Here is a 13,126-nt window from a genome sequence, read left to right on the forward strand (position 1 = left end):
TGTATATTTTCACCAAAAAAAAAAGGTCCTCCAAGGTCAAGAAGGGAGAGTATTGACATGTTGTGGGGTTAACCAATGTCATAAAACAATATGTGTACTGACCGTTTAATGAGAAACTATTTGTTCTGTAAACCTTCATTTAAAGTACAATAAAAGAAATTTTTTTTTTAAAATGACTCCCCCAGAAGGTACTGTAGAAAAGTTTTTGTGGTTTTTGTTGTGTTTCGGGTTTTCTGTTTTGTTTTGGTTTTATTTATATGGCTACAAAGGCCTGGAATGTAGTATCTTTTCTTTTAGCAAATGTTTCATGAAAAGAAAAAAAACATGGAGGGTGAGAGGGCAGTGTGACCTAAATCTTCAAAGCTGGGCATGCTGGTGGCAGTGGCAGGGCACAAGAAGAGTAGGCTATGAAAAGGGTAACATTTCACATGCAAACAAACTCATTCTTCATATTAAAATTTCCTTGGTACCCTCAAATCCGACTTCTTCACTTCAATCAATTAATCGTTTATTAAGCACCTGGAACCCAGCAGTAAAACGTCATAATCAAATCTCTAGGCATTTAATCGCAAGAGGTTTTGCAAGTAACAGAATTCTACTTCTTCCACAATCCCACACAGTTTTACTATCATGTACTGGAGAGATACCAGCTCTTCAGCTGCCTCTTAGGAATTACAGACTGCTTCCAGACACACTTTGCAGGTGATTTCCAGCCTTCAAGCCTTTCCTCATTTTGCAACTCGTGAATTAAGAAAGGTCATCCCTAATTCACGAGAAATACTTCTCTCATCTTCGTGTTCATTATCGCATATCCTCCCCTTACACACGCACATATGCACACACGCACACGCACACACACACACAGACACACGCTTTTACTTGGGTAATAAGGCATGGATGTGTATCAATAAGGGTTTCACTGAGAGCCACTCTTACATTTTACCATCATGATTTCACCAGCAGCAACGCTTCACCACTTCAAAGGAAGCCAAGTCCTTTGACAGTAACGCACAGAATGACATCGAAAGCAACGTTAAACGCAACTCAGCTAAACTGAAGGAACTCTCTTAAAATTCACTGGGTCTTAATAATTCTCATGGTTGGCATCTCATTTAAAAACAAAATATGTCTCCTACTAAACGTGGGAGGAAGTTGGCAGTTTGCAACTCAGTCATACTCAAATCTCTCCCCAGGCAAGTGCTTTCCCTCTAACAAAACATTCTACATCCACACAGTAAAATCAAACTCACGCTCACGATCCTTCTGTGTGCATAATGGCTATGTCACATCCCTAATTTCAACAGAGGAACAAAATTTAAAGCTCATTTCCAGATGGCATAAATTCACTGAATTTAGACCTCTACTATGCTGAGCTCAGAAATCTGTTAATAGGCAGGAAGTGCTCACAAAGCACTGCACACAAAGCACAGCAAAATCACCAAAGGAACACTGTATTCGAGGATAAGGATGGCTGATGTCCACATCACAGATTTCTCCACCATATCAGTAAAACAAATGCAAGGGGTAGACTGATCCATAGCACTGTATTAGCTGATCCGTGACGTAACCAAGTGCTTTCCTGGAGGGTAAATAACAAGTCAACCAATGAAGACAGCAGTCTCAATCCAATAAGTTTTTAAATACATGGGACTGACTCTGAGCTAATTATTGAATAATTTCATTCCCCAAAAGGGCTGAACTGGGACAGGTAATATATTATATTCACACGTGAAAACTTGCAGAGTAGAACAATATGTTTTACATTAGGTCCACAATCTTCATTAATTCCATTAAGCACATTAATAATAACTCAGAATCTTAAAGTGAATAAACCCATAATGATCACCTAAACCCAATCCCTGAATTTTACAGATGGTAAAACTGAAGGGAAGCTAAGTAACCTGTTTCAAAATTAAGCAGCAGGTAAATGGTGAAGACAGAGGTAGAACCCATATTTTCTAACATCCACTGTGATGCTGTCTTCACAGTAAGCTTACAATTCCTCAACTACTGACCCATTAAGTTGACTTCATTCCTCCTCCTAAATAGCATATTTTTTAAAGCTGTAGGAAAATGTGAATCACATGAAGCTTCAATCTTTAACTTCCATTCATTCAATCCCTGAAATTTCACATTAATTATATAGAATTCTCTTCTTTACCCAAGAAACCCAGTGTAATTTGGATGACTTCAGGCGCATCTCAACCACGGGACAAATTAGTGAGTTCAAGCATATTGCAGGGGAGGAAAAGAAGACTTAGAAAGACTACAGGCATCTTAGACATAAACCAAGAATAACGATTTACTAAAATGAATAATAAAGATAAACAAAACCAAATTCCAGTTATTAAAGTGATGTTTCCCAAAGTGACAACAAGACTCATAAGATGCTTCTTCAAAAAGAGGAGAACAGGAAGACGTCATCCTTATTTTTCTTAAGTTCTGTATTCAAATAAATTTGGAAATGCTGGGTTCTAAATATCCCTACTGAATATTCACAAAGCACATTATGTGTATTAAGGCTCTAAAAAGGCTTGTGGGGAAGAGGGCTGCTTAGTTTTGTTTAACCCAATGTTTCCCAATCTTATTTGACATCTTTGGTGTGCAGAGTTCACATTTACACCTCCCAAGGAACATACTTCAGAAGTACATATAGCATTCTTGATGAATAACCTGAATATGACACCCATTAAGAGTATTTATAGGGAAATCTGCTTCCTCTTCCATGCTAAACTGTTAAAAATCAAGTCAAGAGACAAGTGAACCCTGTGAGTACAATGAAAATAACAACCATCACTAACACGTAATAACGGCTAAGTGCAAGGCACTGTGCTAAGTAAAAAAATTTTTTAGAAAGGGAGGGAGGATCTTCAGCTACCAAATTATCCTCCCCAAAGGCTCCATCTATTGATATACAAGCAAAACATATACGCACCGTTTTTTTTTTTTTTACATAAATAAACATACTACATACACTTTTTGTAACTTGCATTTTTCACTAAATAATCGAACAATATATACTGGCAATGTTTCCAAATTGGTATATGTCTTAGTTATCTAGTGCTGCTATAAGAGAAATACCACAAGTAAATGGCTTTAACAAACATTCTCTCACAGTTTAGGAGGCTAGGAGTCCAAATTCAGGGTGCCAGCTCCAGGGGAAGGCTTTCTCTTCTGTCAGCTCTGGGGGGAAGATCCTTGTCATCAATCTTCCCCTGGTCTAGGGGCTTCTCAGTGCAGGGACCCCGGGCCCAAAGGACACGCAGGCTCCTGGCTCTTCTTTCTTGCTGGTAATAAGATCTCTCTCCTCTCTGCGACTCTCTCTTTCATATCTCAAAAGAGATTGACTCAACATACAACTTAATACTGTAGATTGAGTCCTGCCTCATTAACATCACAGAGGTTAGGATTTACAACACATAGGATAATCACATCAGATCAAAAAAATGGTGGGCAACCACATAATACAGGGAATCATGGCCTAGCCAAGTTGACACACAATTTTGGAGGGACACAATTCAATCTATAACAGTACTATAACAGTACATAAAGAGATTCACCAGTATTTTTTTTTAAGACTAAACAGTTTTCTAATGTACAGCTGTAACATATTTATTCAGTTTCCCACTGATGAACATTGAGGTTATTTCCAATCTTCAGCCATTATAAACACTACTACAGTAAGTATCTACTACCTGTCTGTCAGTTTGTTCTGCTATAGTGACTTGCATGTTGCTGTGATGCTGGAACTTATGCTACTGGTATTTCGAATACTAGCAGAGTCACCCATGGTGAATAGGTTGCAGCAGAGCTTCCAAAGTTAAGACAGACTAGAAAAAAGGCCTGGAGATCCGTTTCTGAAAATTAGCCAATGAAAACCCTATGGATCACAACAGGATATGGTCCTATACAGTGCTGGAAGATGAGCTCCCTAGGTTGGAAGGCAACAAAGGACTCAAGCATGCTGGCAAGAACAAGGATGGCACGGGACCGGGTAGCATTTTGTTCTACTCTACACTGGGTCGCCATGAGTCGGAGTTGACTCAACAGCAACTAACAACAACAATGTTGTTGCTGTTGTGTGCCCTGAAGTCGATTCCGTCTCACAGCAGGCCTACAGGACACACAAAGTTTGCAAGGCTATAATCTTACAGAAACAGATTGCCACATCTTTCTTCCACAGAGCAGCTGGTAGCTGGCAGGTTCAAATAACATTTTAGTTAGCAGCTAGGTGCTTAACCACTGCACCACCAGGGCTCCTATTTATATTATGAATAGTATACATACATGTATCTAGGAATATGTATTGCTATCTAGGACAAATCCCTAGAACTGAAATTCCTGGTCAAATGATATAAGGTTTTTAATATTACAGATTTTGCCAAATTGCTTACTAGAGAGACTATTGTTTTACACTCATAAACTCTCTATATAGTATGTTACAGAACTTATTAATTTTTTCCTACCTTATAGTGATACATAGTACCTTAGTGTATATCACACTTATGTGCATATCTCTTATACTGCGTGAAGTTAAGCATCTTCTCATATGTTTAAAAGTCACTGTTATTTCCCTTCTTATAGACTACTTCTTTTGTCCATTTTTCTACTGGGGTGTAGGGCTTTTTCTCACGTATTCGTCGGGGCTCTTTATTTGGGAAATTAGTCCCTGTATCTCCTTGTGTCACCAAATGTTCTTTCCAGTTTTCTTTACTTATGTAATATTTTTGCAGGGTTTTTTGTTTGTTGTTTTTTAATGCAATCAAATTTATCAATCTTGAGGTTCCTCAACTGGAGAAGATTGATGACAAGGACCTTCCCTCAGAACCAACAAAGAGAGAAAGCCTTGCCCTGGAGCTGGCACCCTGAATTCAGACTTCTAGCCTCCTAGATTATGAGTGAATAAATTTCTCTTTGTTAAACCAGTCCACCTGTGCACTTCTGTTACAGCAGCACTAGATAACTAAGACAGTATTTTCTACTGGAATTACATTAAATTTACACATTAATTTAGGAAGAATGGGCATCTTTTTTATAATTTAATTTTTGTTGCTGTTGTTAAGAATATATACAGAAAAACATACACCAATTCAAGAATTTCTACATGTACAATTCAGTGACACTGATTACATTCTTTTGAGTTGTGCAACCATTTTCACCCTCCTTTTTTGATTTGTTCCTCCCCCATTTACATAAACTCACCGTCCCCAAAGTTTCCTATCTAGTCTTTTGAGTTGCTGTTGTCAATTTGACCCCACGTCAATAGATCTTAAGAGAGCGCAATGCTCAAGGCAGACATTCTTTACTAGTTAAGCTAAACTAGAGAAGTGGCATCTTAATGCTTAAGAATATGGCAGGCCGCCTCATTTTTTCATATCTTCTTTTCTGTCCCTCAGGAGCATTTTTAAATGCCTTCATTTACATAATGTGTATTTCTTGCTGAGATTACTCATAGGTATTTTATCTTTTTTATGCCAATGATCTTTTCCTCTACTATATATTCTAACTATGAAAGCTATGAATGTTGGCACATTATCTTGGTATCCAGGCACATTTATTATTTTATTTGTGTGTATGCCTCTGTGTGTGTTTGTGTGTGTGTGTGTCTGCTTTACATGAAGGTTTACAGAGCAGATTAGTTTCCCATTCAATAGTTTATATACAAATTGTTCCGTGACATTGGTTGCGATCTCCTCAATGTGTCAACACTCTCCCTATTACCACCCTGAGTCTCCCACTTCCATTCATCTGGTTTTCCTGCCCCTTCCCGCCTTCTCATCTTTACTTTTGGCAGATGTTGCCCTTTTGGTCTCATATAGATGATTATTCTAGGGAGTACTTTCCTCATAGGTGATACTGTTTATTTTATTGGCCTGTCTATTATTTGGCTGAAAGGTGATCTCCAGGAATGGCTCAGCATCATGTCCTCCACATTCATCTATGCTGTGAGATGTTTTGCGGATTCATCCTTATTCTGTATCATTGCGTAGTATTCCATTGTGTGTATGTACTATAGTTTGTTTATCCATTCATTCACTGATGGGCACTTAAGTTGTTTCCATCTTTTTTGCTATTGTGAATAATGCTGCAATGAACATGGGTGTGCATATGTCTATTCATGGGACAGCTCTTATTTGTCTAGGATATATACCTAGGAGTGGGATGGCTGGATCATATGGTGTTTCTATTTTCTAGCTTTTTAAGGAAATGGCATACCATTTTCCACAGTGATCGTACCATTTTACATTCCCACCAGCAGTGTATAGAAGTTTCAATCTCCCCACAACCTCACCAGCATTTGCTGTTTTCTGCTCTACTGATCAGTGCCATTATTGCCAGGGTGAGATGGTATCTCATTTTAGTTTTGATTTGCATCCCTCTAACGGCTAATGATAGCCAAGCATCTCTTCATGTGTTTTTTAGCCACCTGAATGTCTTCTTTGGTGAAGTGTCTGTTCATATCCTTTGTCCATTTTTTAATTGCGCTGTTTGTTTTTTGTTGTTGAGGTGGTGAAGTTTTCTATAAATTTTAGAGCTTAGACCCTTGTCTGATACATCATAGCCAAAATTTTTTTCCCAGTCTTTAGGTTCTCTTCTTACTCTTTTGTTAAAGTCTTTTGATGAGCATAAATTTTACTTTTTAGGAGATCCCAATTATCTAGTTTATCTTCTGTTCTTTGTGCATTTTTAGTTATGTTTAGTATTCTATTTATGCCATGATTAGGGCCCCTGGTGTTGTCTCTATTTTTAATTCCATAATCTTTATCATTTTAGGTTTTACATTTAGGTCTCTGATCCATTTTGAGTTAGTTTTTGTGTATGGTGTGAGGTATGGATCTTATTTCATGTTTCTGCTAATGGATATCCAGTTTTGCCAGTACCATTTGTTAAAGAGACTGTCTCTTCACCATTTAATGAACTTGGATGCTTTGTCAAAGATCAGGTGTCCCTAGGTTGATGGATTTACTTCTGGGTTCTCAATTCTGTACCATTGGTCTATGTGTCTGTCATTGTACCAGTACCAAGCTGTTTTGACTACCATGGCTGATGGGAGATTCTGAAACTGGGGAGTGTGAAGCCTCCTACTTTGTTCTTCTTCAATAATGCTTTGCTAATCTGGGGCCTCTTTCCCTTCCATATGAAGTTGATTAGTTTTTCTATCGCATTAAAGAGTGCTGTTGGAATTTGGATCAGGACCGCATTATATTTGTAGGTCACTTTGGGTAGTATTGACATTTTCACAATTTAAGTCTTCCTATCCACAAGCATGGTACGTTTTCCCATTTATGTAGGTCTCTTTTGGTTTCCTGCAGTGGTGTTTTGTAGTTTTCTTTGTATAAGTCTTTTACATCTCTATTCAGATTTATTCCTAAGTATTTTATTTTTGAGGACTATTGTAAATGGTATTGCTTTTCTGATTTCCTTTTCAGAGTTCTCTTTGTTGGCGTAGAAGAATCCAACTGATTTTTGTATGTTGATCTTGTACCCTGCCACTTACCTGAATTATTCCATTAGCTCCAGTAGCTTTCTTGTGCAGTCTCTGGGATTTTCTATGTGTATAATCATATCATCTGCAAATAGTTTTACTTCTTCCTTTCCAATTCGGATGCCCTGTATTTCCCTTTCTCACCTTATTGCTCTAGCTAGGACTTCCAGTACAATATTGAATAAGAGTGGAGAGAAAGGGCATCCCTTGTCTGGTTCCCATTCTTACGGGGAATGCTTTTAGTCTCTCTCCACTGAGAATAATGTTGGCTGTTGGTTTTGTATATATGTCCAGGCACATTTATAAATTATCTTATTCTTTATAATTAGTTTTTCATTCAATTCCCTTCAGTATTCTATACATACATTCCTATTCATTTTACCTCCTTTCTGATTTTTATATCTTTATAACTTTATTCTTTCTCTTGTAAAACTGCATTAACTTGCGATTCCACAACACCATTAATAAGTAGTGAAAATATTTATCCTTATTTTGTTCCTGGTTTAAATGGCAAAGTTGTTGAATTTCCTCTTAAGCCTGAGATGGTTTTGGGGTTGCAATGTACATACCTTATTTTGCTAAGGATGTCTTCCTACTTTATTTTGAGGTGTTTTTTTAATCAATAATAGATAATGAATTTTGATAAAATTCAATGCCTTCTCTATAAAAATGATTATATAATTTTTTTCTACTGTTATCTAATAAGATGATAAATGTCACTAATAAATGTCTGACATTTGAGCCCTTCATGAATTCCTAAAATAATCCTCACTTGTTATGATGTGTTATTCTTTTAATGTATACAATGTACATACTAAATGTGTTATCTCATTCACTCACCTTACTCCAGCCACTGCTCTTCATACATACCAAGCTTGCTCTCACCTCAAGGACTGTTCAGTCCCTGCCATACCTGCTGTTCCCTAAGATACTCTGCCCCCAGATATTCTCATACAGCATTCCTGTCTTCATTTATGCCTCTGCTTACAGATCATCTAATTACAGAGGCCTTTCCTGTCTCCTTGACATAAAACAGAAACTGCCTTCCAATCTTCTTACCCTCTACCCCGATTCTGTTTTGTCTGTATTTGTAGCAACTGTCACCTCATCATCCAACATATATTTAATTTTTATTCCATCTGCCCCCAGTAGAATGTAAGCTCCGCAACAGCAAGGGTTTCATCTACTTTGCTCATTGTTAGCTTCCCAGTGCTGAGAACAGGCCTGGCAAATAGAAAGCACTTATAAGTATTTGTTGAATGAATGAATACACATTTTATAGACAATAAAACTGAAACCTAAGGAGATAAGTAACCAAGATCACACAGTGACAGAACTGGGACTGAAACCTAAGTCTAACTTTCAATTTCCCAACTCTTAACCACTAAAACAAACAACAGGTGATTTTAGGCCTTGGCAAAATGCTCATATAATCTTATGAATGCTGAAGCACAAGTTACTGCCACCACTGAAAGTCAGAGGAAAATTGTACTGATGGTCCCTGTACAAGGTAGCAAAAGAATCCAAAGACGGCCTTCAAAGAATTCCTTGTGAATTATGGGAACTATGTTAAGGCAGCTCTCTTCCCTCAATATCTATGAGTCTCACAGCAAGCACTGCGAATCTCTGACCTTCATCTACACGTGTCCTTGGATAACCAGAAGATAAAACTGGACACTTTAAGGCCGAATTGCCATTAAACATGTGTGTTTACTACTGGCTGGCGGACACATGTAGAAGCACTACACCCCCGGACTAGCCATATTAAGGCCAGTATAGACACCAAGGACTTGGGTTTGAAAAAAACTATTTGCTCTTTCAAAATCTAAGAATCTTTTTTTGTTTTCAACAGGCAAGTTACTATTAGGTATTCTTTGTGTTCTTTTCCTCTTCTATCACTAAGACATGTTCCTTCCTTGAACCAACTTTAAGCTAAAAGCAAAATTCACAAATCTCCATTTCTGACATTAAACACTATCTTTAACTTTTTCCCCAGATTTCAATCAAATTCTGTATTTTAGAACTGTAGGGCTGATCCAACATTGCAATGTGTCATACTTAATTCCATCAATGTAAAGCATAATGAACTAAGACTGAACTAGTGAGGCATAACTAAATATTTTGAATCTATGAATTTAAAAAGAAAGGCTCATTTATTTATTTTTTTTTACTGTAAATAAAATCATTTTCCAACATTTTACTATCAAATTTCAGTAATTTTTCCACCAGCACATACTTGAGTAAAGACAAGAATGGGCTTTTCTAACAGTTCATTCTACTGTTGCTCATAACCTTCTAAATATTTCTCCTCACCGGCTTTTATTCAAAGGTAAACAGAAGGCAGTTATATTTATGGAAAATGTATTCAACCACTTAAAATACATCAAACAAAAGAAAAATGATTTTAGAGCTATATTATGAGTTTTGAAATTGCATCTTCTTCACGTAATCTTCAGTTTAAATGATAGATAACAAAACCAACAGATTGGTCAAGTTCCAAAACACCTCCTACACAGAGCCCAACTCTTCCATCCAAATTCTCACCTTGGTCAAGGCCAGAGTAAACACTTGTCCTTCACATTTTTACACAACATCACTTTGAATGCCACCAGGGAGGAAGCAAATTCCAGTACACTGGACAAATTTTCACTCTCTTAACCCAGTCTATTGATTGTTCCCTTGACTTTCTCAGCTGAAAGATAGTGAAAGGAGAAAAAAGATCTTTCTGTAAAACTGTAAAGCATAACCAGATAAGTCTGCCCTTTAAATACTTCATACAGAGAGAGATAAAATGCAGGTTCAGGTTTAAAATTTTGCTATGAAAATTATATTCTAGCGCTTCACCAAAATGCTGCAAGATTTTAATTAAAAAAATTAGATCATTAAAGTGAAGTCAATTTTTATATTCATGGGCCAAGGTAGAGATATTAAAGGAGAATTTTCAAAAGTAACATTTAAAAGATACCATAAAGAATGAAATCGATGTCACTGAATTGTACATGTAGAAACGTCTGAAATGGTGTAACTTTGGCTATGTATATTTTTACCCAAAAAAAAAAAGGGTCCTCCAACATCGAGAAGGGAAAGTACTGACATGTCGTGGGGTTGTTAACCAATGTAATAAATATGTGTACTGACTATTTAATGAGAAGCTATTTGTTCTGTAAACCTCCACCTAGAGTACAATTTAAAAAAAAAAGATACCATACTTCATAAAATTAAGAAAAAAAGTAACAATTGTGCCAGTTTAGAAATGCCTTAGAGAAGTGAGAGAATCTAAGGAGCAATTAACTATTTCAAAAAGAAGGTTAGAGGTTAAAATTTAGAAAATAAAATAAAAAGATTACCATTGAGAAACATTCACCTTAGTAAAACTCAGCTTAATACAGGAAAGTAATGTGTTCATCTTGCATGATACTATTTCATTTTATTTAGTCCTTTCTCAAAGAATTCTAGAGATCTTTATAAATTGTATTAAGTTAATCCTTCATTTACCAGTATGAAAGAAAAAGGCATTGCTGTTTTCATTTGGTAATATGCAAAATATTTTAGTTAAAAAAAAAAAAGTAGAGATCATAAAGGTTCAGGAAACGTGAAAGCAAAGGAGACAGGAAGTACACCCTTTTTTGGTTTAGGCATTTTACAGGGGAAGGGGAGTGAAACATAAAAACGGAAATACATGAAATATAAGACTAGCTTAAGTAAGCAAGCAGATCTAAAGTTTATTGTGCAACGGTGTTGCCACAGGCTCAAAGGTTCCCAGTTTACACATCAACATTCAAAATGTCCTTTTTTTATATCAAGTCCTAGGTGTGTTGCCTGTTTTATAATCCTAACAAATAGACTAACATTGGGAATCACCACTTACATTTCCACCTTTGAACCTTGGAAGCAAGAGATGTTCAGAAGTATGATGTGGCTGCCAAAATTCTAACTTTCATATAAAACCCAAAACACAGAAAAAATTAAAACAATGAAGTGAGACAAGCTGCTATCAATAACAAAAAATCAAGCAAGAAGAAAAGAGTCAACCATTGTCAGAGGTGGGCTGAAAAAGGAAAGTGTGGTAAACATTCTGGGTGGTCACAGAGCACCTTGTATCTGTCTCTATTACTATTTGTTTGCATGTTTTTATCCTCCCAGGAGGTTGTGACCTCCTTGAAGACAAGGACCTAGCTTCATATCAGGGTGGCCAATCAGCCACTGAATTCAAATAAATGAATCAAGTGTTGGGTCAATTATGTTGTGTGAATTTTAGCTCAAAAAATTTTTTTAATATTCTTGGCTTGAAAGACGTTGAAAGTCTGGCAGGGAAAGAGCCTTTTTTAACAATTAAGGCAAAGCTATTTTAAAGTAAGATCATAAATCACTGGACTCTAACTTAAGAGTAATATTTTTATACAATACACAGAAATTCTTGCAATCATGCATGTATTTCCTAACCCTGCATGTGTCCAGTGTCCTTATCTGTCCAACCTCAAAACACCCATCAAGTCTCTGTATGGTTTCTGGGTCTACTGATTGGCATGCTGCTGAAATTATGTTTTACCTTATTCAGATGCAAACAGATTTTATAATACTACGTGCCACCTGAGGAAACAGAATCTGAGTGTTTAGTTTTGTTTTTCTTTCTTGCTGGGGGAAAAAAACCACTGAAGTTACACAAAGAATGTTGCCAGGAGGAATCCAGAGTTAAAAGAAACTTCAGGGAAATCCAGGGGCCTGCTTTGGCTTCAGGCTCCCTCCTAGCCTCAAGTGTTTGAATCTATTCTGCTTCTTCCAGGAAATGTAAAGGCCACCACCATGGGGATGGGGGACTGACTGGTATGTGTGGGGTCCTGGAGCTCCTGAACCAGGCATCTACCCCACATCTTTCTAAATCTCCTCTGCAGATGCACCTGTTGAGCCCCAGCTACTAAGATTCCCCTGAGATGGAAACAATAAAAATCTCATTCAAGTAAAAATGTGATCTTTGGCATGGTGCTCCGACTTGGAAAGGTCAAGCACACACCAGCCTACATTTGAGGCAATTAGCTAACCTCGTGCCCACTGACTGTGCTCTACAAATTAAAATCCTGGAGCAAAAATGCAACACGGCCACAGGCCAAAGAAAGGAAAATGAAAATTTCAGCAGAAGGATGCAGAGAGCAAAGATATTATTATTAATTTCCCAGTCTAAATTCATAAAGCTGACATAAGCGTCTAGGAGAATACAGAGCTTTCACACAATCCATCAGGTTTCGCTAGACAGACTGTAAGAAGGCAGGCTTCTCCATACTCTAGTTACTGCTCAACAAACCACAGACACACAAACCCTAAAATTAATACAGATATTTATATTTCCCCTCAGAAAACATCTAAATGACATTAATATGCATATTCATGATAGAAAGGTGAGGTCACCTGCTCAGAGTTAACCGTCATGATCAAACCTCTGATTTGTTGGCAGAAAGAACCACCACCCACTCGCTAATGCCTTTTCCACCCACCTGATGACAGAGAACTGAAATAAATTTCTGACATCTTGATGTCCTTTTCAGTGACCCCACTGAAGTGAAAGAGTGATTCAAGTCAGAACAAGAATCTTTATAAGAAGTTTTTCTAAGCACAACTACTCCTTTTGGAAAATGCTCTGGCCCC

General features: G+C 37.1%; 1 protein-coding gene across 3 annotated transcripts in view; it reads right to left on the minus strand.

Moving 5' to 3' along the window:
- The window catches only part of FHIP1A (FHF complex subunit HOOK interacting protein 1A), a 292,671-nt gene that overhangs the window by 217,776 nt on the left and 61,769 nt on the right, over positions 1-13,126 (minus strand). The window contains exon 1 of one of the 3 annotated variants that reach the window (XM_023733548.1): positions 10,031-10,540. The exons of the other annotated variants lie outside the window; for them this stretch is intronic. The gene's annotated coding sequence lies outside the window, so the exon portion shown is untranslated. Of the gene's footprint in view, positions 1-10,030; positions 10,541-13,126 lie in introns of those variants that run through there. 3 annotated transcript variants of the gene reach the window in all.

Source organism: Trichechus manatus, unplaced genomic scaffold (assembly GCF_000243295.1).
Source record: "Trichechus manatus latirostris isolate Lorelei unplaced genomic scaffold, TriManLat1.0 scaffold00059, whole genome shotgun sequence".
NCBI lineage: Eukaryota > Metazoa > Chordata > Mammalia > Sirenia > Trichechidae > Trichechus > Trichechus manatus.